The 22,839-nt window shown below is 44.2% G+C and overlaps 1 protein-coding gene across 2 annotated transcripts in view; it reads left to right on the top strand.

Annotated features, from left to right (window-relative positions):
• TWF2 (twinfilin actin binding protein 2) overlaps window positions 1–22,839 on the top strand; it is a 242,955-nt gene that overhangs the window by 14,232 nt on the left and 205,884 nt on the right. The window lies entirely within an intron of this gene.

Genomic DNA, 22,839 nt, shown 5'->3' with positions numbered 1-22,839 from the left:
CACTGCTTTTGGCTTTACGATCATACCAAGTCTTTTGCTTTGTTTGACTGCATGTAAGTTATCTTGGACAAAAGCCTAAAAGGGTTTTCCAAGGATGGCTGCATTTTGACGACATGCTCAAGTACAGGGATGCCTGAAAGGTCAGCCTTTTGCACCCAGTGTCCTCTTACTAGGTCAAGGGGCCCTCTCACCCTCCTACCACAAAGCAGCTCAAATGGAGAAATTCCAGTGAGCTTGGGGTACCTCCTTTAGGGGGATAACAAGTAGGGTAAATACCTCTTCTAGTCCTGGTCTCCCGACTTCATAAAGGTTTTCAGCGGTTTCTTTAAAGCCCCATTAAATCTTTCTGCCAATCCATTAATTTTAGGGTGATATGGGTAATACAGTTAGATTTCACTCCACTGTGTGCCCAGCATTCTATCTGACAGTGGCCAGTCCAGGTCACAAGTACCCATCAGATCCCCAGTAATTGATCTTTTTCTTATATTTCATTTCCAGGTATAAAGCCAGCTTTCCCTTGTCTACCTGGCTAATAACTGATTATGGAATTTTCCTTCAGGAGCTTGTCTAATCCTCTTTTGAACCCAGTATGTTAGTTGCCTTGACATGTCTGCCAGCAACAAATTCCATAGCTTAATTGTGCACTGAGTGAAAAAAATACTTTCTTTAATTTGTTTTAAATTTGCCAGTTTCAGGTTTCATGGAGTGTCTCATAGTCCTATTTACCCATTCCAGCCTACTCATGATTTTAGAAATTTCAATCATATCCCCTCTGTCATCTCTTAGCCTTTCTCCATAAGGGAGCTTTTCCATTCCATTTATCATTTTTATTGCCCTTCTCTGTACCTTTTCCAAGTCCGCTATGACCTTTTTTTTTTAGATAGGTCTACCAGAACTGCACACAATACTCAAGGTGCAGTCGCACCATGGATCTATACTAGGACATTATGATATTTTCAGTTTTGTTCTCTGTTCCTTTCCAAATAATTCCTAACATTGTTTGCCTTTTTTGACCTCCACCGCACACTGAGCCAAAGATTTCAAAGTATTATCCACAAGGACTCCAGGGTCCTTTTCCTGGGTGGTTACTCTTAACTCAGAATCCAGCATCGTATACTTGTAGTTGGGAATATTTTTCCCTAAGAACATTATTTTGCACTAGTCCATATTAAATTGCGTCTGTCGTTTGGAAGCCCAGTCTCCTAGTCTCACAATGTTCTTCTGCAGTTCTTCACAATCTGCTACCATTTTAATGGCTCGAAACAATTTTGTATCATCTGCAAATTTGGTCACCTCACTCATTCCTTTCACCAGATCATTTATGAATATGTTAAATAGCACAGGTCCTAATACAGACTCCACTAACCATCTTTCTCCATTCAGAAAACTGACCATTTAGTCCTGTCGTCTGTTTCCTGTCTTTTATCCAGTTACCAATCTACAGTAGGACACTGCCTCCAATTCCATGGCCTTCCAATTTCCTGAGGAGTCTCTCATAAGGGACTTTGTCACATACCTTCTGATCAGTGGGCATGTCAGATGTGGCCAATATGAGAGAGCCTGACAATGGTCACCTCAGGAACTGGTATATCTGGAATCACAGAAGAACCCTCCCTTGCTGCATGATCAACTGGTTCCACCTGGACTGGTTCAGGTTCTGGAATTGAAGAGGTGGTGTCTACTTGTTGGGCTGCCCGAATCTGCCTTCGTTACTATGGCAGCAACATTAGCCCCATTGTCCAGTGTGATGTTCATTGGACCCATGTCAGTTCCATGTATCATTGGTACTGGCATATTCTTCACTATGCCTATTTCTCTGTTTCAAGGTTTAATACCCCAGTCTATGTATACACAGGCAATGAGCATAGTCTCTCAGTTCCGTTAGCCAGAACAAAATCCACAGTGCATCCTGAAAGGATAGCAGCTCTGGTAAGGTCATGCTAGAGCCAGTGTCACAAGCCCAGTCACTTGGGACTGATTCACAGTTACTAGTGTACTGAAGTGTTGTGGAAACTTGACTGTTCCCTTGTTGATATACCCTCACTGGAACAGGTGAGTCTAGAAACTCCTAGTGACTAAAGACATCCGTATACTTTTGTGTTTGAACATGCATGTCTGGGGTCCGGTCACTGCTGCCAACCATCAGCAAGCTCCCATGAACACGCAGCTAATGTAATGCTATCAAACAAACTGAATAGAGGAAGGGGACCTTGCTGCTGTTGTGGTTCACTGTGTGCTGTAAAAACCACCCTGAACCACTCAGTGCATGCACACTGAGCCTGATAATTCCATTTCTGCTATCAGAAAAAAAAGGGAAATCTGTCATAACATCTTTGCACATCCCCTAATACTCACCAGGGTTTGAACCTGTAGCCCTCTAGTTGTCCCAGAAGGCACTGCATAGGTCTTGCCTACACCTACATATGGGCCCTCTTCTGGCAACCCACCCACCCACCAATTGAGATTTTGCTTGCTTTTGGACAATTTCCAGTCCCACAAAGTTATTCTCTCAGGGTTTTTCTGGGGATACTGTAATTCCACAAATCTGGGGTACCACAGTTCCCAGAGAAGTGCTTACAGAACATACATTCAAAATGCTGGGATCACTCAGTTTCTCATTTATCTGGGATTCAGTTAGTCTCAAGCACAGTGGTCATATTCTGAGTTTATTATTAAAAAGGAAGAATATAGAAAGATAAAGAGATCACATAAGTCTGCATTGCAGCAAGCAGGGAAAAAAGGAAAAGGGATTACATAGTATAATTTGCTTCCTATTGAATTTAACTGCAGAACGAAGCACTGATGTCTTAGTTAACAGTGACAATTCCAACAACTTTGGCAGTCCGACCCCCAACTGTATATCACTCTTGCTTCTAGCTGCTATCAACCAGCTGATTTTTTTTTTGTTTACAGACCATTTTTAATTGTGACACTATTCAGACTGCAACAGTGACATCAGCTGCCGGCTGATGGTGACTATGATGTCACCTGCTATCCTGTAAAAGGAGTTTTAAATGTTAATTTCATTTATAATCTAATTACTGTTTTGTCACACATGGACTTTAGATGGAGGAGCGCTAATTTTGTGTGCACATTTTTACTCAAGTTTGTGTTTACATTCCGGCTGATACAGTAAAATCACGGGAGAGCAGGCGAGTGCCCGCTCTCCCAGCGCGCGCACAGGCCATTCTCCTGTGCGCGCGATACAGTATTTTAATTTATTAAAATTAGGGCCGGCGGTAAAAAGAGGCGCTAGGGACACTAGCGCGTCCCTAGCGCCTCTTTTTTGACAGGAGTGGCGGCTGTCAGCGAGTTTGACAGCCAACGCTCAATTTTGCCGGCATCGGTTCTCGGATCCTCTGACAGCCACGGGTTCAGAAACCGGACGCCGACAAAATTGAGCATCTGGTTTTCGACCCACGGGCCTATTTCAATTTTTTTTTCTATTTTTTTTTACTTTTTTTTAACTTTCGGGACCTCTGACTTAATACCTTTTACTGCTTTTTGTGCACTTTCCCAGTGCCGAGAGAAATTAACGCCTACCTTTGGGTAGGCGCTAATTTCTGAAAGTAAAATGTGCGGCTTGGCTGCACATTTTACTTTCTGTATCGTGCGGGAATACCTAATAGGGCCATCAACATGCATTTGCATGTTGCGGACGCTATTTAGTTCGGGGGGGTTGGACGCGCGTTTTGGATGCTCTATTACCCCTTGCTGAATAAGGGGTAAAGCTAGTGCGTCCAAAATGCGCGTCCAAGCGCGGGTTAACTGTACTGTATCGGCCTGTTTGTTTGTCCATTAAAATCCTTCTTAAATTGTGATTAGTTACATGTGCCCAGTCTAGCATACTTTATTTCATCAGCTTCTTAGGGGCCGATGCAATAAATTTTGCGGAAAGCGGGTGCCATGCAATATGCAAATTAGGGGATCGCACTAGCAAGGAGGCGCTAGGGTCAGCATCTGTTTTCATTACTGGCAGACAGCCGGTTATGAAAACTGAAGCCGAGTTTACCGGCGTCTGTCTTCATAACTCGGTGGTCTGCCGAGGTGTGTGTGGTTTTTTTGGGTTTTTTTTTTTTTAATTGAAGTACTGAAAAGCACTTTTTTTCTGCTTTTCTGTACTTCTACGTGTGCTCAGCTAGTAACACCTGCTCCAGACAGGCGTTAATATTCGAGCGATAAATGTTCATCTGAGACGCACATTTATTTTTTTGAATGCGGAATGAATGAGTAATAGCCTCATTCACATGCATTTGCATGTGATGAGTGCTAACTCATTCACTCCACGTTGGACGTGCGTTAAATAGGTGCTATTCCCGCTATTGCATTAGGAGTGGATTAGCGCCTATTTAACCTGCGTCCGACAGCAGATTAAACAGTTTGCTCGTGTGTGAGCACACTGTATTGCATCAGCCCCTTAGTGAGTGTGAGTTGCAGGGTACAAATCAAAGGGAGCAGCTGTTTCCATGGCAATAGCAATCAGAAGATAAGGAGTAAGTGCTGGCTGGGTGGGGAGTCACTGGATGGTTGGGACAGGAGGGAGGGGTGGCTGGCTGGCTGGAAAGTGACTGGCTGGGAGGTACTGAAGGGTCACTGGCTGAGGGGTACACAATGGGAGTGACTGGCTCAGAGTGAGAGGGACGGAAGGGAGAGTGGCTGGTTGCCTGAGGGTGGGGATGAGAAAAAGGGGTGGGAGGTTGAGTTGACGGAACACTGGGTGGAGGTGTTGACAGGGTGAGGGTGAGAGGCGGAGGGTTGGTTGGGTGATTAGAGTGACTGGGTTGGGATGAGAGAAGGGATGGCTGGTTGGGGGTGAGAGAAAGGGGGTATCTGACTGGGGAGTGACTTAGTGGGGTGGGAAGGGGATAGCTGGCTGAAGAGTGATGGTGGGGGTTGAGAGACGGGATGTGGTTGGTTGGCCGGGGAGTGACTGGCAGGGGAGAGAAGGGGTGGCTGGCTTGGGAGTGACTGGGTGGCAGGGGAGAGAAGGGGTGGTTGGCTGGGGATTGACTGGGTTGGGGTGGAAGAAGAAGGGTGACTGGGTTGGGGATGAGAATGGGATTATGTAGGGTGAGAGAAAGGTGGCTAAGTGGGGAGCGATTGGGAGGGGGGATGAGAAGGGGCTGGCTGAGTGACTGGGTTGGGGGTGACAAGGTGGGGGTGCCTGGCTGGCTAGGGTGTGATTTAGTGGGGTGAGAGAAGGGGATGGTTGACTGGGAGGTGACTAGGTGGTGGTGGTGGAAGAAGGGGTAGATATCTGGGTGACTGGGTCCCCCCTCTCTCACCCTCCCCCTGCTGGCTCCTAACGTTATGGGCTAAGTGCTGAAAAGCAGAATATCAAATAAATAATAAAATAAATAGCTGCTAGATCCAGAGAATATTTGTCAAGATCTGGAATAGAAAGCACATTGATTTCATGGGATGAAATTTAACTGAATGAAAACCCTTTATTTTCAAAATCCCATATATGGCCTGCTGTAAGCATAAATCTTTCCAGTATTAATCTGGTGTCGTCATGCCTAGAAACCTAGGCTCAGGATCTAATCGTGGTTGTTTTACTTTAGAGTTTAACATTGCTCATTAAAATGTTATGAATCTGTAAAGGAAGAGTGCAGTGTATTCTCTCTTTGTACAATGACATGTGACATTTCTATAGCACTACATGACATATCTAGCACTGTATAAACATACAAAAAGTCAGTCCCTGCTCAATAGAGCTTAAATATACAGGACAAGAGACTTGAGGTATTTCATAAAGCAAGACAATGACCTAACTGCACACAAGCTTTGACATAACTATTAAGTGTTTCACCCATAATTCCAATGTTTGTTTCAAGTAGTTATCCCAATGACTGGACCCAAAACAGTGGGATTAAAGGTTAATTAAACTTTTCTGTATTAATTGATGTGCTGCATCGCTGTCCTCATTTCTAACATTTACTATGTGTTTGTGGGCTCCCCAATTGCTGATTCAGAACACCCGTACTTTTAATTTTGATTTTATGTCTTTGGGGCCGATGCAATACAGTGCGCTCAGTCAAGTGCACTGTATAAACCCGCATCTTACATGGAGTGAATGTAATAGCGCTCATCACATGCAAATGCACACTGTTCCTATTCACTCCTACAAGCGTTATTGTGACAGTGGACATAAGAACATAAGAACATGCCATACTGGGTCAGACCAAGGGTCCATCAAGCCCAGCATCCTGTTTCCAACAGTGGCCAATCCATCTGTATCGCTCCATGGTGAAGACCGCACCTTGAATACTGTGTACAATTCTGGTCGCCACATCTCAAAAAAGATATAGTTGCGATGGAGAAGGTACAGAGAAGGGCTACCAAAATGATAAAGGGAATGGAACAGCTCCCCTATGAGGAAAGGCTGAAGAGGTTAGGACTTTTCAGCTTGGAGAAGAGATGGCTGAGGGGGGATATGATAGAGATGTTTAAAATCATGAGAGGTCTAGAACGGGTTGATGTGAATCGGTTATTTACTCTTTCGTATAGTAGAAAGACTAGGGGGCACTCCATGAAGTTAGCATGGGGCACATTTAAAACTAATCGGAGAAAGTTCTTTTTTACTCAATGCACAATTAAACTCTGGAATTTGTTGCCAGAGGATGTGGTTAGTGCAGTTAGTATAGCTGTGTTTAAAAAAGGATTGGATAAGTTCTTGGAGGAGAAATCCATTACCTGCTATTAAGTTCACTTAGAGAATAGCCACTGCCATTAGCAATGGTAACATGGAAAGCAACAAAAAGTAAGTTGGTAACATGTCAAGTCGCTTCGGGAGGAGGGGATTTTAGGTTTTTAGGTTTCCTTTTGGGGGAAAGTTTGCTGTCTACCCTTACCCTTGCCTCTAACGCAGGGGTAGGGGTAGGCGGTAAATTAGCAGGTTAAACGCGCGGCAAAACGGCAAGTTAAAAAAGCAATAGTCGGGGCGCGCGTTACTGTATGGGAAGGGAATAGCTAATTCGATCGTTTACATCTAATATACATGCCGCGGGCGGAAGTGGTTACCCGGTGATTTAAAGAGGCGGTAAGAATGGGTTAAAGGGGATAGTATATCGCGGATTGGACTTACACAGCCGAAAAGTGAGTAGAAAGCGGGTTAGAAGCAGGGTAACAGTGGCCGCACTTTACTGTATTGACCTGTGAGAAAGCAGAGTTGCTTACCTGTAACAGGTGTTCTCCGAGAACAGCAGAATAATAGTCCTCATGAAACCCACCCACCTTCCCTGGGAGTTGGTTTCTCCATGTATTAGCTATATCATGGACTGAGAGGTTCTGCCTAAGGAGCAAGGTGATGACCACAGCTGCACATGCTGAGTAAGGCATGTTTGAAAGTTCCGGACTGGGGCTCCATCCAGTGATGTCATTCATGTGTGAGGACTAACATCCAGCTGTCCTCGGAGTATACCTGTTACAGATAAGCAACTCTGTTTTACAAAGAGTTTTCAGCTCTTTCAGAACTAGTGATTGAAAGACAACTTAAAAGTTGGCCCTATGATTTGGCAGAAATCATTTCACCAACGGGTCTAACTTTTTAAGATTACCAGAGTATGCAAATTAACTATAGTGTTAAATTAAACATATGCAGATATAGCTGCATATTCATTGTGGATCTGGAAAAAGGACCTGTTTATGGCTTTTGAGGAATGGCATTGCCTATCATAAATCGGGGGAATTTTGGGTTCAGATTTTGAAATCTCCAGATGACAATCCTTTGGCTGCAAACTGAAGAGTGCAACAGTAGGTTTTAACTCCTTTTAATGTTATAAGGAGAGTTTCAGTGAAGAAATTCATCAGCTAATTTAATTATGAAATTTATTTGTACGGCAGAAGTGTGCTAAGTGGAATATGTGTGCTAGGTAGGATGGCTTTGGGAAAGGAGTAAAGTGAAACCTGAAATGATAAATAGAAACAATTCCTACAAAAATTAGTGTGGAAGAGAGGGGTTAGTACAGAGAGAGAAATAGGATAATTTTTGAAGGAAGTTGGCAGGGGTGAGAGAAGGAGAGGAGAACAAGCATCCTGTTTCATCTCTGAGTCACTGACATGTGCCCTAACAGGGCATTGATTCCACACTTACTAGCTGGGGTGAAAAGTGTTAGGTGAAAACCAATTTCCTCTTTGCTGCATCTCAGATTGAAAGAAGAAGTTTAACTGAAATAGCAAAATGTAGCCATGTATGGTGATAGACTTGATTGTGAGGAAACAAGTTTCTCAGGGAATCTGAGCTCACTGAAAGCAAAGTGCTTTTATTGCAGCATCATTATAATAATAACTCTAGATGTGTATGGTATCTTTCATCCAAAACAGGATCTCAGCATTTCCAGTTTTAATGTTTCAGAAGCAGGCACGGAATGAAATGTTTCCAAAGTGACTAGGGTAGAAGGAACAGATTATACTATTCTTGTTGCTATTTTCTCAAGACAGCTAGTTTCAGTAGGTCACACAATGGGACCATGTGTGATGTCAAGCAGAATTTTCCACATCTTTCTCTGTTGACAAGCTGGGCTGAATTAGCCATGACATGGGTGATGTCATCAGATGGCACTGAATGGACCTTTCTCTCTTAGCTCATAGAGCTTTTGATTTACTGAGCATGTGTGGGAGTTGCTTTGTGAGCCCTTCTGTCTCATTTTTTGTCCAAGCATCAGCAAGGATGTGTATCCTATCTCTCCCTCTTTTTTTTTTTTTTTTTTCTTTTCAAATCTCTCCCTCTTTTTTTTTTTTCTTTTCAATTGATATCTTCAGTTTTATAACTTTTTTTCAATTACTACATTGTCTCGTTGCCTAGTCCACCCCCAAATAGCACTTTTCAATGCTATTAAAAAAAGCCTACTTCCTCACAGATGTCCAGCATGAAGAGCCTACCATAGGTTGCTTCAATGTATGTGGTAGGAAAATGTCCATGTCTGATGGACTTAACATTTACTACGGTGCCTAGGACCAAATCACAGTCCAACTGCTGTCACTGTGGCTGAATGTCTCCGTGCTCTCAGAAGTCTAGAGTCTGGAAGATGGAGGAACTGCATAAGTCTCAGAAGTGCTGCAGCCATTCCTTCTCCCAGAATTGAGCCTGTTTGGGCTCCCCAGGTACTCCTCAAGCAAGCCTCTTCATTGCTGAAGGTCTGGGGCTGCTTCTCCTTGTTAAGTAAGCAGAAAACATGCCATTCTCAGGCATTGGGAAGTCCTTTGCATATATCATGGGACTTGGGGCTTAGTAAAAAGAAGCGCCACTTCTTGGAACTGGCAGTGCAGCTGATGCTGAAGAAGCACTGAGCCTCGGTACCGATAATGCAATCGGCACATATACCACTGGCACCATCGATGCACCATTCACCAGCTCATCAAGCCCTGATACTGCCAATATATTGCACCCCAGAGTTCTCAGCGAATCTACCATCAACACCGGCAATGACCTGCCTCGATTCTCAGCAAACAACCGTATTGTTGACTTACTAAGCCTTGGTGCTACCAATGTAATTTTTCATTAAATCATCAGTTCATTCCATGCACTTGTGGAAGATGGCAGGGCGGAGGGAGATATACTTCACTTACTACTTCCTATTTCAATTATTTCATCAAGGCTACTGGAGCAAAGCCCAGTTCTGGACACAACACATCCCATCTGCTCCATGGTGCCCTTAATTTCTATCTGGGCCTGTGGCTAATTTTACAAATTGTCTGAATCTGTGTTTGTGTGTACACACGCATCTCCTTCAAGAGAGAGGGGAAGAGGCAGGGTTATTTGGATAGGTTGGAAGGTGAGAGGCCACAGAGTGTATGTGTGGCCCAGGTACTTAGGTATTTCCCTTTTTCCAGAAGTCTTACAATCTAATTTGTACCTGAGGCAATGGAGGATAAAGTGACTTGCCCAAAGTCACAAGGAGTGGTAGTGGGGTAGGCTGTATGGTCTTTTGCCTGTCATAATATTTCTATATGTGTGTGTGACAGAGGTAGGGTTGATGTGGGTGGGTGAAGCTCAATGGGAATGAGAATATGGTAGTATATGACTGTGGATTCTTGGAACTTGTGTGTGAAGAGCTAGTGGACAGTGGATTGGTGTGAGGGGTTGAAGGATTAGGTGTGGTTGAGTGGGGCAATACAGAAGTAGTGCAAGTGGCTTGAGAAGTGGGTACTTGATATGTTTGGACAGTAAGGTTGGGATATATAGGGTGTATTTATACATGACTGGAGGGATGAAGGATGTATGTATGTGTGGGCTTTAATGTTTGTGGTATGGTGTGGTGTTGGTGGGGAATCTGTATCTCAATTAACTTCAGTGGTTGTGGGAGCATGAATGTCTGTGGCTGGGGGGTTAATGGAAGGTGTGCGAAGGGCTGGATATTATGGATAGGTGTGATGGGACTGAAAGGTTTCTCGGTGAGAATGTGGTGGGCATGGGAGAAGAACAGAGATGGGGGAATGGAACATGCACATATGCATGAGTGGCTGGAGTTAAGAACATAAGAATTTGCCATACTGGGTCAGACTGAGGGTTCATCAAGCCCAGTATCCCATTTTCAACAGTGGCCAAACCAGGTCTCAAGTACCTGGCAAGATCCCAGACAGTAAATAGATCCCATGCTGCTAAAGCACAGTGATAAGTAGTGGCTATTTCTTAAGTCTATTTGGTTAATAATAGTTTATGGTCTTCTCCAGGATCTTGTCCAAACCTTTTTTAAATCCAGCTATGCTAACTTCCTTAACCACATCCTCCAGCAATGAATTCCAGAGCTTAATTGTGCATGGAGTGAAAAAGAATGTTTCCAAATTTGTTTTGAACATTCTACGTACTAACTTCATGAAGTGTCCCTTAGTCTTTGTATTTTTTTGAAAGAGTAAATAACCGATTTATATTTACCGATTATATTTCACTCATGACTTTATAGACCTCTATCATATCACACCCCCCCCCCCCCCCACACACACACACACAGCAGTCGCTTCTCCAGGCTGAACAGCCCTAACCTCTTTAGCCTTTCCTCATAGGGGAGCTGTCCATTCCCTTTATCATTTTGGTCACCCTTTTCTGTACCTTTTCCAATACAACTATTTATTTTGAGATGTGGCAACCAGAACTGCACACAGTACTCAAGTGTGGTCTCACCATGGAGCGATACAGAGGCAGTATGACATTCATTGTAATATTTTCCATTCTTTTCCTAATAATTCCTTACATTGTTTGCTTTTTTGATCGCCGCCACCCACTGAACCAAGGATTTCAAAGTATTGACCACTATGATGCTCAAGTCTTTTTCCTGGGCAGTAACTTTTCCTCATATGCATCACTTTGTACTTTAAATTTAATCTGCCATTTAAATGGTTTTAACTCCCTTTGACTTGATGATACTCATTATAGCTACCACTAATGAACAAATCAGTAAAATACGGTTCGATTTAGAAGTTCAGTTGGATTAGTTAAAGACCAGAACCTTATGTTTTTGAACATTATTTGATGTTTGGATGGAACAGAGCTATTGCAACAGAAGCAAGTTGAGCCAGATGCGGCCATTGTGAATAATGCTGGGCTGATTCCGTTGTGAAAAGAGAAACTGAGATGGATAAGTGGATTTAATCCATCGTTGGCTATATAAAACCACATGGTTGGGGTTATGAAGCGAAGGTTGTGTGTTAAAGAAAATTTGGTTGCTTTAATTAATGTTCCCTTGATGAATCCTTTAATTAGGTGAAAACGGGGCGTTTGGGTGTGTGTAAGAAGATATTTTCAGGATTGTTGGCTTTATATAATCTTATGGTTGTGGTATTTTTATCTTTTAGTGACATGTGGTTGGTATGTACGTGGTATATATGGATTTTATTAATTGTGGGGGTGGTTTAAAAGCATGTGCAATGTTTATATAAGGAATCAATAATATAACTGAGTTTTCTAATTTGTCTTTAAATATGAAGGTTTTTAACCCAAATTGTCAACCTGGGCATTAGTGATGACAGCTCCCTTGTGGGGCCTCACTCTGACTTAATGTTTCTCAACAAATGTAGTTCTAATTGCCCTTGCCCTTTTCTTTTTTCCTTTTTGTTTTGCTATCTAATCTTCTGCCATGTTAACAAATCATGGTTAATGGGTGTGCACGCAGTGTGCTGAGAATCATAACAAGTACCCTACCTGCATTCATGAGGAATACATGCAGCTAAGATATGATTGTTGCATTACCAGCATTCCTTGGCTAAATCCTGGAAGCAGGGGTGGATCGCAGTTTATTTATTTCCAGTATTATCTTGAACTCTACTGATTAGTGCAGGGTGGAAGTAACGTTAGCATTACAACATAATCTAAAATGGTGCTATTATTTTTCTCCCTGCTCTAACATGCAATGGGGAGTACAGGTTACCTCTGGAAGTAAATGAAAACTTAATCAGCTAGTTCAGGTTTCAGTTAAGAAGTGCTGTAGTGAAACAGAGTGTTACACTACCCTCTTTATGAGCTTTGATTCTGTTAGTTCTCTAATTTTTGTAACTGGTCTTTCTGCATTATGCTTCTGGATTGCTTTTGCTCATGCTATACAGAATTGAAATAGATTACATTTTTTAAGCTATACTTTTTATGCAGAACAAAATAACAGGTTGAGTAGTGATCAGCTGGTTCAGCCAGTGTTTGAAATGTCAAGTCATCCATTAGTTTGGTCATGATGGCAATCCAGTGTGTGGGCAGCTGTTTTTAAAAGTTTAAAAAACTCGCTTAACATTTTCTGTGGCACAACTTATTTCCAGAATTATAAAACACATTTTACTATTCTTTGTTCATTTATATTTTCCACAGTTTATTTGTTTATTTAAAAGACATTTATGAAACACTCTGACTGATTTAAGAATCACTCCAAGCGCTATGCAATCAGTATCATAATATTCGTCAGCTAAAATAAAACTAAAACAATAGCAAAAATCTACTTAAAATAATTAAAATGTTGAGAGTGTGTGTATCTGCTGAGTACCTCTCCTAACAACCTAGCTTAGCCCCTTCAATATACTTTATTTGCTGCATCTGCAGCTTTGGAACTGTTCTTTAGTCAGTCTGAAATGAAGGTGAAAAATCAGTTTAAACCCATTATCACTATTGGAAAAATCCAGGAATTTATGGGTGAAAATCCGTTTAAAATGAAAACAAAGGACCCTATCCATGTGCTAATCACCAGCTGCAATTCCTTATACAATGTCATCTCACATTACTTTGAAGCACCTCCAGTTGCAAAAAAGATCTTTTACCACAGTAATTCTGAAGTTGTGAAATGAGCTTCCTGTGGGGTTAAGAGAAGAATGATATTGTTTTTTAAATTTCAAAGAGGACTGAAAATGTGGCCAGTGAGCAGCAGTAGTAATTAAAATGTATGGAAAGGCCTATAATAGGTTGAGCTGCTTGATACCATCAATGCAGCATTTGAAGGGGGCCTATACCCACCAGAAGTCCTTCCTGCCAGGCACCCTGGCCCACACAAAATCAGAAGTACAGTTCTGCAGAGCACAGGAAGTAAGCATGCTGCTGAAGGAGAGAGGAGAGAAACCTGGAGCCACCACTAATAAGGAGGAATGCTGTTACAATGGGGGGGGCGGCAGGGAAAAGGGAGATTTTCATTAAGGGTATGGGGAGAGAAAGGGACATGATATGGGATGGGAGAGAGATGGGGATGCTACTGAGTGGGTGAGTGGGGAAAATCTGCTTAATATTGTTTTATTGTACTGGCTTCTGTCCACCAAAATAAACTCCGATATTTACCCAGAAAAATGAGTTGCATTTTTCCACTGATTTTCTCCTGTTTTTGTTCTTCTCGTAATAAACACTGATAAACTCCAAGGAAAATTAAAATAAAAACTAGAAATGAAGGTCCCTACACATGGATTACATCATCGAGATTTTGTTTTATCAAGGAAATTATGTAGTTGGTGGCTCTGAAGCAGGTACATAAAGGAAGACTTTGCTACTTTCTAAATTTGGAGTTCCAATGTGAGATTTTGGTCTTAGCTGAGTGTCTGTGACAGACTGTGGTAATAAGAGGATGGATAGGAGTAATCAGGTTGAAGTAGATGGGGTTCTTTTCCTAGCACAAGTAAATAGAGCTGCTCCTTTTAGTCAGTGGTAGTCATTGGTTTGAAGCCAGAAGATTGCAGGTTCAAATCTTGTGATGCCCAATTGCAAAATAGACTTTGCACAGCAAGTTTTGGACCCCCATAATATGGTGTCAGAAATGACATCCTGATTCCAAGCCTGGACAGGGTGGTTCAATGATGATTATCAAGTAAGCTATTAGTATGTGAAAGGGTGTAGTAATATGTATTCCTGGGGGATTTTTTACCCTGCCAATCTACCCTCAGCTCAACCTTGCCACTCCCTCTTCTCACATCAATCCCAATTATTCCCTCTTTTCTCCCCCCAAGCTTGACTCTATATATTAATTTATTTATTCCACCAAACCAGCTGTCATATACGCTGCAGATTCTTGCGCTCTCTCCACAGCTTGACATCCTCTCTCCCCTTCACATGGACTTGGCCACGCCCCTTCTCTTTCTCTCCTCTCCTCACATTGATCTTACCACTCTCTACTCTACCACCTCAATTCTGCCTCCATCTTGCCATCCTTCTCCTCCAGCTCTCTCTGATCTCTGAATCTGCTGTTGCTCCTTCTGCCTGTCCGTAGCCTCTTGCAAGCTATACTGCAGTTCCTGTCTTGTTTCAGCCTGCACAAGTTGTGTCACTGCATTCTTCCTCTATCTCTGTGCAGGCCAATGCTGTACCTTTTGTGCTGGATTGCAGCACTAACCAAATTTTGTGCATAAATTTAAAATTCTGCAGGGACAGGAATTCTGTGTCAATTTTGTACTGAATAGTGGTGCAGAATTCCCCAAGGAATAAATAAGGAAATGGATATGAGCAGTTGGGTTGAAGTGAATGGGAATCTCCTACTAGCTAAGTTAGTGGAGCTGTTCCTTTAGTTCAACAGTAGAGTCCCTGGTTCAAAGTCAGAATATTGCTTATTACCATTTTGTCCCCTTCTTTTCTTACCCGTTTATTTTAAGTATTCTGCATATTACTATGGCAACACTTAAAATTTTCATACCAATAAAATTATCTGAAATCAAATCTTGTGAACTCCATTTGGAAAATTAGGCTGTGGCACTGCAGATTACACAGTAAGGGGTAGATTTTCAAAGGCTACACATGTAACCTGAGGAAATCTGCCCCTGCGCCCGCCGAGCCTATTTTGCATAGGCTCAGCGGCACGCGTATGTCCTGGAGCTTGCTAAAATGGACAGTCCGGGGGCATGTCTGCGGTCTGGGGGCGTGGCCGAGTGCCCCAACATAGCGGCCTGTGTCAGGACCTGGCCAGCCGGCGTGCGCAAGAGGCGTGCGCCAGAGGCAGGCGTAACTCCATCGAACAAGGTAGGGGGGGGGCGGGGATTTAGGTAGGGCCGGGGGGTGGGTTAGATAGGGGAAGGGAGGGAAAGGTGGGGGGGGGGGGAATCCAAAAAAAGTTCTCTCCGAGGCCGCTCCGCAATCGGAGTGGCCTCGGAGGGAACGGGGAAAGCCATCGGGGCTTACCTTGGGCTCGGCGCGCGCAAGATGCATGTGTGCACCCCCCTTGCGCGCGCCGACCCCGGATTTTATAACGTGTGCGGCAGCGCGCGCATGTTATAAAATCGGGTGTACATTTGTGCGCGCCGGGTAGCATGCACAAATGTACCCCGCACGCGTAGGAATTAAAATCGACCCCTAAGTGTGGAAGTTTCACAATCTTTCTCTGTTTTTACCCTCTTGCACCAGACTTTTTTCCAACTTTCGGAGCATTCACTTTAGATACACTAACATATTTTATAATCAGTAGTTTCTTAGCATTCAGCCAGGTTAATCCACAGCCAGTGGGTTATGCACCTCTATGTATATATACCCCTGCACTGACATCAGCCTGCCAGTATTCTTCATCTCCAGCAGATGGTGGACATGCATCTCTCTACTGGGGATTGCTTAAAAAAAATTAGAAGGAAAAAAGGAGGAGGAAATTAATTTGCCCCGCTCTCCTGTGGGCAATACCTTATGGTCCCTTCCTCAGTCGAGTTTTCCTGAGGTGATATCTGCAGATCCCTCCCTCAGTAGAGTGCCTCGGTCCAGTAGCTGGTTTTCCAGCATGGATTTAGCGGTAGAGAGAGAAACGGCTGAGAGGCTAGGGGGTGCAGGAAGCCGAATGCTGTGGTGAAGGCCTTTGCTCTCTGCTTCCGCAGACGGAGACAGACTCTATATTCTGTGGAACGGGCTGAGCTCTGATAAATAGTAAAAAAAAAAAAAAAAAAAAAAAGAGGGGGGGGGGAGATAATTTTAGGAATTTCATTCCCCTTATGGTCTCTGAACTTGGCACGCTGATCTGTCGTTCGTTCATGTCTCCGGGTTAGCTTGGGGAGGTGTGGCAGCTTGGCGGATTGAGCAACAGTTTTGGCTAGGCCCTGCTTTCAAGCTTTGCTTAGACGCTGTGTGGTAGACCTTGGTAGCTTTCGTGCTCTTTTCTAGGCACAAGTCTGCCGCGAAACTGTTTGTCGGTTCGCTTGCGCGTCTGGGTGTGCGCTTAGGTGGGCACCTACCTGGATCGCATATTGAGCACCTATATTTTGGGCGTCCATAGTGTGCACTTATTGGACAGAGCTTGTTTTTGGGCGCCCTATCCAGGCTCGCTTATGTGGGCGCACAGCTGGGTGCACAATTGTGAGACACTTTTGGGAAGATGCTGCTAGTGGGTGTTTATCCATGGCACCGGTAGCAAAGAAGCCTAAGCCTTATCCTTTGTGCTGCTTGCCATATTTTGGCATCACAGCCTTGTGTCCACTATAACTTGTGTCAGTGCTGTTTGGAGGCTCAGGAACAGTTGTCTTCAACTGATTTTGCTGAGCCTGGCCCTTCCCAGCTTGATGCGGGAATGGGACTGGAGGGGGAACTGCCAGAGGTTTTGCCTGGTTTTGGGGCTCTCTTAACTGATTTGTCAACAGGGAAAGGCAACTCAGTGGGTGCAGGACCGATGCCCCCTGGATTTGGTATGGATCCTTCTGCCTTTTCTTGGGTGGAATTTTTTCAAGGGCTGCAGGCCTTTCTTCAGGCACAGACAGCGACCACAGCGAAACCTAAAAGTTCAGGATCACAGGCTGCTGATTCCTGCACACCTAGTGCCACGGGTAAGCGTCTGAGAATGTATAGACCTGTTGCGGGTCACGCTGATAGGGACCCAATTGGCACAGATGATGAAGGTGATCCTTACTCCATGCAGGATGGGGAAATTCCCCCGGGGTTGGAGCCATATAGAAAAATGTTGGGTTTCTTTCATAGAGATGAATTGCCAGCTCTGATCTCCTAGACATTGAAGATGCTGAGGGTGCCGGGTGCTGATTCCATGTTTGAGCCAAAGAAAAATCCCATTTTAATTTCTTTGCATAAAGCATCATGTTTCTTCCCCACTATGGATGCTATTCAAAAATTGATTGATCTTGAATGGGGTGTCCTGGAAGCTAATTTTAAAAGGGGACGAGCCCTGGAAGCTCTGTGAGTCCTGGATCTGGCAGTGAGAGAGCAGTTGTGTTTTCCAAAAGTGGATGCGCTGGTGAGTGCCATCACCAAGCAGACGACTATCCCTATAGACGAGGTAGCAGCACTGAAGGATGCACAGGATAGGAGAATTGAGGCTATCCTTAAGCAGGCCTTTGAGGCAGTGACAATGAATTTGGAGATATCCTCTTGCTGCTCCCTGATGGCTCGCACTTGCGTGCTTCTCTCTCAAGAAGTTGATGAATCTGGTTTGAATTCCAGAGCAGTGATGGAACCAGCAGCCACCTTTTTGGCAGATGCAGGCTGCGACCTGGTCCGCATTTCTGCCAGAAGGGTGGCTTCAGTGATAGCGGCCAGGCTTCAGCTATGGCTGAGGAATTGGTCGGCCAAATCAATTTCAAAGTCCAATCTTGCAAAATTTCCCTTTAAAGGATCACTCTTGTTTGGGAGTGAGTTGGAAAAAATGGCCAATAAATGGGGTGAATCCCAGGTTCCTCAGTTACCAGAGGATAAAAAGCCGGTGCCGTGCTCGATCAACGCAAGCGGTTGGTTAGGGGTTTCAAACGCTTTCGACCCTACAGAGGAGTAGCTTCTCAGAGGGCTTGACCTTTGGGTAGGTCTCAGTCCTTTCAGCCCAGGTGGGGTGCAGGCTCAAGCGGCTGTGCCCCCCTGCCTCCTTCAGTGAAAGTGTGCCGACCCACCTCCAGGAACAGAAGATAGGGGGTCGCCTCTCTCTTTATCGGAGGTGGGTCAAGGTCGTGTCAGATTGGTGGGCTCTGGAGATAAGAGACTGCTATGCTTTGGAGTTTCTCAGTGTTCCTCGGGACATTTTCATGGGGTCTCCCTGCAGCTCTCCGCAGAAGAGAGAGGCAGTGGAGTGTAAATTGTCAAGGCTTCTCAGACTGCGAGCCATGATCCCAGTGCCCATCTCACAAAAGAATACAGGCCAATATTCCATTTATTTCATTGTACCCAAGAAGGAGAGTTCCTTTTGCTCCATCCTGGATCTCAAGGGAGTCTACCATCATTTATGAGTGACTCGTTTCCGCATGGAAACCTTACGCTCTGTGATAATGGCAGTACAGTTGGGGGAGTTTCTTGCGTCTCTGTATTTGTCAGAGGCATACCTGCATATTTCCATATGGCTGGAGCATCAACAGTTTCTGTGTTTTTGCTGTTTTGGGGTGATATTATCAGTTTTGAGCACTAGCCTTTGGTTTGACCACCGCCCCCAGAACATTCTCAAGATCCTGGTGGTGATAGTTGCAGTGTTGAGAGAGGATGGCATTCTGATCCACCCGTACTTAGACAATTGGCAAATTTGAGCCAAGAGTATGAACTTCGACAGGTCTCGTGCAAGATGATCTCCTTGCTACAGGATCTAGGTTGGGTGGTGAACTTGTCCAAGAGCAATCTACTCCTATCTCAGACACTGGAGTATCTCTGTGTTCGTTGTGTCACGAAGCAAGGCAGGGTGTTCCTACCGGAGAGCCGCATTCAGAAACTGATGGCACCCAATGGAATGGTGATACCAACAGGTGCTTGGGTTGATGGAAGCCACCCTAGAGGTGGTTCCATGGGGAAGGGTGCACATGTGTCCTCTTCAGTGCAATCTGCTTGCATGTTGGAGTCTACAGTGTCAGTGCTAATTGATACGTCTTCACTTACTGGTGGAGATCAGCATCCAACTGCGGTGGTCGGTGCAAGCGGATCATCTAAGGAAGGGCGTTCCCCATATGAACACTGGACTAGCTAATACAACGGATGCGAGCCTCCAGGGTTGGGGGGCTGACTGTTAGGAGTTGACAGCACAAGGGTGCTGGAGTACAGAAGAGTCTCTCTGGAGCATCAATTGTCTGGAAGCCCATGCTGTTCGGTTGGCATGCTTGTGATTAGTCAACCACTTGCAGGGTTGAGTGGTCCAAATAATGTCAGTGCAACGACGGTGGCTTACATCAATCGCCAGGGAGGAACCAAGAGTCAGCAAGTGTTGCAGGAAATTGCCCAACTCATGGAATGGGCAGAAGTACGCCTTCAGGAGATCTCAGCCTCGCACATTGCAAGAAAAGACAATGTAAGTGCCGACTTTCTCAGCAGACAGTCTGGATCCATGAAAATGGAAATTGTCAAACAAAGCGTTCCAGCTCATAGTGGGCAGCTGGGGACTCCCGTTTCTAGACTTGCTGGAGACATCACACAATGCAAAAGTTCCTCGCTTCTTCAGTCACAGGAAAGATCTGAAGTCTTTGGGCATCGATGCCCTCATGCAGAAATGGCCGGAAGGCAAGCTTCTATATGCCTTGCCCCTGTGCACATGTTGGGCAGAATGATTTGGAGGATTGAGAGACACATGGGGATGGCGCTTCTGGTAGCACAAAATTGGCTCAGGAGGCCGTGGTATGCAGATCTGCGGAGGCTCCTGGGGGACTCTCCTCTCAGATTACTGGTCCACAAGGATCTGCTGTGTCAGGGTCATATTCCTCACGAAGATCCTACTCTGTTTTGTCTTACAGTATGGCCCTTGAGAGGGCTCTGTTGCTGAAGCATGGATACTCCACTGCTGTGATTTCCACCTTGCTTCGAGCGTGAAAGTTCTTCACTTCCTTAGCCTATGTCCAGGTTTGGTGAGTGAGGCTTGGTGTGAGAAACAAGGGGTTCAACCTCATTTGGTTAAGATACCAGTCATTTTGGATTTTTTGCAGGATGGGTTGATTAAGGGTTTGGCCCTTAATTCCTTGAAGGTGTACAGGTGGTGGCTCTTTCCTGTTTCCGAGGTCAGGTGAATGGTGAACCCTTGTCAGCCCATCCGGATGTGGCTTGGTTCTTAAAAGAGATGAAGCATCTTGGTCCTCCCTTGCAGTTGTCTATGCCCTTGTGGAGTCTTAATCTGGTTCTGGATTTTCTGACCAGTCCCACTTTCGACCACCGTGTAGCCTCTCCTTGAGGTTACTTACTTTGAAGTCTGTGTTTTTTGTGGAAATTTGTTCTGTACGTAGAGTTTCCGAACTGCAGGCTTTGTCTTGCCAGGAACCGTTTCTACAACTGAGTTCAAGGGCAGTACAGCTGCAAACAGTTCTCTCTTTTTTTGCCAAAGGTGGTCTCGGATTTTCACTTGAATCAATCAGTTTCCTTGTCGTTACTGGACAGGGGGAGAGATGTAGATGAATATCTCCTTTTATGGACCCTGGATGTCAAGTGGCATATCATGAGGTATTTGGAGGTTTCTAAATCTGTCAGGAAGTCAGACTGTGGCTGTTTATACTCCAGGGTGAGCCAGCATCACAGGCTATGATAGCCCACTGGATTAAGGAGGTTATCACGGCCACTTATGTAGATGCTGAGCAGCTGTTGCCTAGTCAGGTTAGGGCCTCCTTCTACTAGGACTCAGGCAGTGTCATTGGCAGAGATTAGATTGTTGTGTCCCATCGAGATTTGCCGAGCTGTGACGTGCGCCTCCTTATACACTTTTTCCAGGCACTACTGTCTGAACAGGCCCGGAAGGACGCAGCCTTCACACCTGTGCTGTTGATCGGACCTTGGGCAGCCTCCCGTCCTGTTTGGGAGTAGCTTTGGTACATCCCACTGGTCTGAATGCTAAGAGAGGAGCAATTACTACTTACCTGATAATTTCCTTTTCTTTAATGAAAAAGGTTAAGCCACCTTCCTGCCCTTTTCCTGCCGGATGGTGGTGGTGGTGTCTTCCTGTGTGGCTGCGTTTCTGGGGATTACTGGTAAGTATCAGATACAGTCCCTAGATTAGTGCCTCCGGACCTCAGGCAGGAAACTTGTCTACCTACTTTAAAAAGAAACTAAAGACATGGCTGTTCTGCCGAGCCTTCCCCGCCACTAGCCCAACAGACTGACCTAGAATTGTCCCATCACTTATGTAAATAAACAAACGCTAAATTACACTCATAAGTTATCATGAGGTTGGCTCCTTGCTACCCTCCCATACTCTATTGCAGAGCTTTCCAAACTTTTCATGTTGGTGACACACTTTTTAGACAAACATAATTTCACGACACGGTAATTCAGTCTACAAGCAAAACCGGAGGTTAAAGGTTAAACGAACGAAACATATTTCGACAATTTATGTATGTTTCCTTAAATATATACATAAATAAAATGTTTCATGACACAACCTATCTCATGAAAACCTTAAATTTATATTAAAAATATATATTCCAAGATTCATGTTATTGTTATAATTTATGAGAAACAATAATAAAACAAATTGTCTGTCCCCCACACACTCATCTCTCTCCTCCCCCCAGCACGTTTGCCCCCCACTCACTCATCTCTCTCCCCCCAGCACATGTCTGGCCCCCACACTCATGTACCTCGTCTTTTTGATTGTTGCCAGTTAAGTGCTTCACTCCCTTCCATGATCACCAGACACTGCTGCTTGCAGTCAGTACTCTTCATGGCCAGGCCTCATCGGCAGTAGCAGCCAATGACAGGATAGCTGGGCTCGTTCCACCCACCAAGCCCCCCAAAAAAACGCGATTGACAGCAAAAATCACCCAATAATAAGCAACCCATAAACTGAAAAAAAAAAAGTGAATCTCTAGAAAAAAAGAAGCCCAAACTCGCATCAGAGTTGACCGGGCTTGCGCGACACACGTGCACACTGCAGGCGACACAAACGTGTCCCGACACACAGTTTGGAAAGCTCTGCTCTATTGTATATAGTACTTTATCTTTGTTCTCCCTCTCTTTTTTTTCCTACTCCCAGTTAAGGCATCCTTGTTATAATGTAACTTTATGCTCCTTTTAAATTGTCTCTTGTTGTATGGTTGGTTATAGTTACTGCTTAGTTCGATGTAAACAGAGTTGATTTGATTTGTATCAAGAAAGTCGGTATATAAAAGCCTTTAATAAATAAATAAATAAATTAGTGATATTACACTTCTTGTCTGCGCTCAGTGTTTTTCTGAGTGCCTGAATGGTTGTCTGTTAATAGTTATGTTCGTGTATTGTTTAGTTGTCCACAGTTAGCTTTTGCAGAGAATACTGGCAGGCTGAAGTTTGTGCAGGAGTATATATACTGTGATGTCAGTTTTGCTCCATCTGATGGTAGAGGTGCATAACCCACTGATTGTGGATTAATCTGTCTTCATTAAAGAAAAGGAAATTCAGGTAAGTACTAATTTCTCCTTTGAAAATATATTTGCTATGTTTTTCTTGCATTCCTCAGTTTTTACTTGCAATAAACCTCCTTCAGTTTGCTACTTGCTCTTGGGTTTATAATTTGAGAAAATCAAAATTCAAACTGCTATAACCTAGTGTCT

This window comes from Rhinatrema bivittatum, chromosome 4 (assembly GCF_901001135.1).
Source record: "Rhinatrema bivittatum chromosome 4, aRhiBiv1.1, whole genome shotgun sequence".
Taxonomy (NCBI): Eukaryota; Metazoa; Chordata; class Amphibia; order Gymnophiona; family Rhinatrematidae; genus Rhinatrema; species Rhinatrema bivittatum.
Note: the sequence above shows the minus strand (reverse complement) of the source record. Positions and strands in the feature narration are given on the sequence as shown.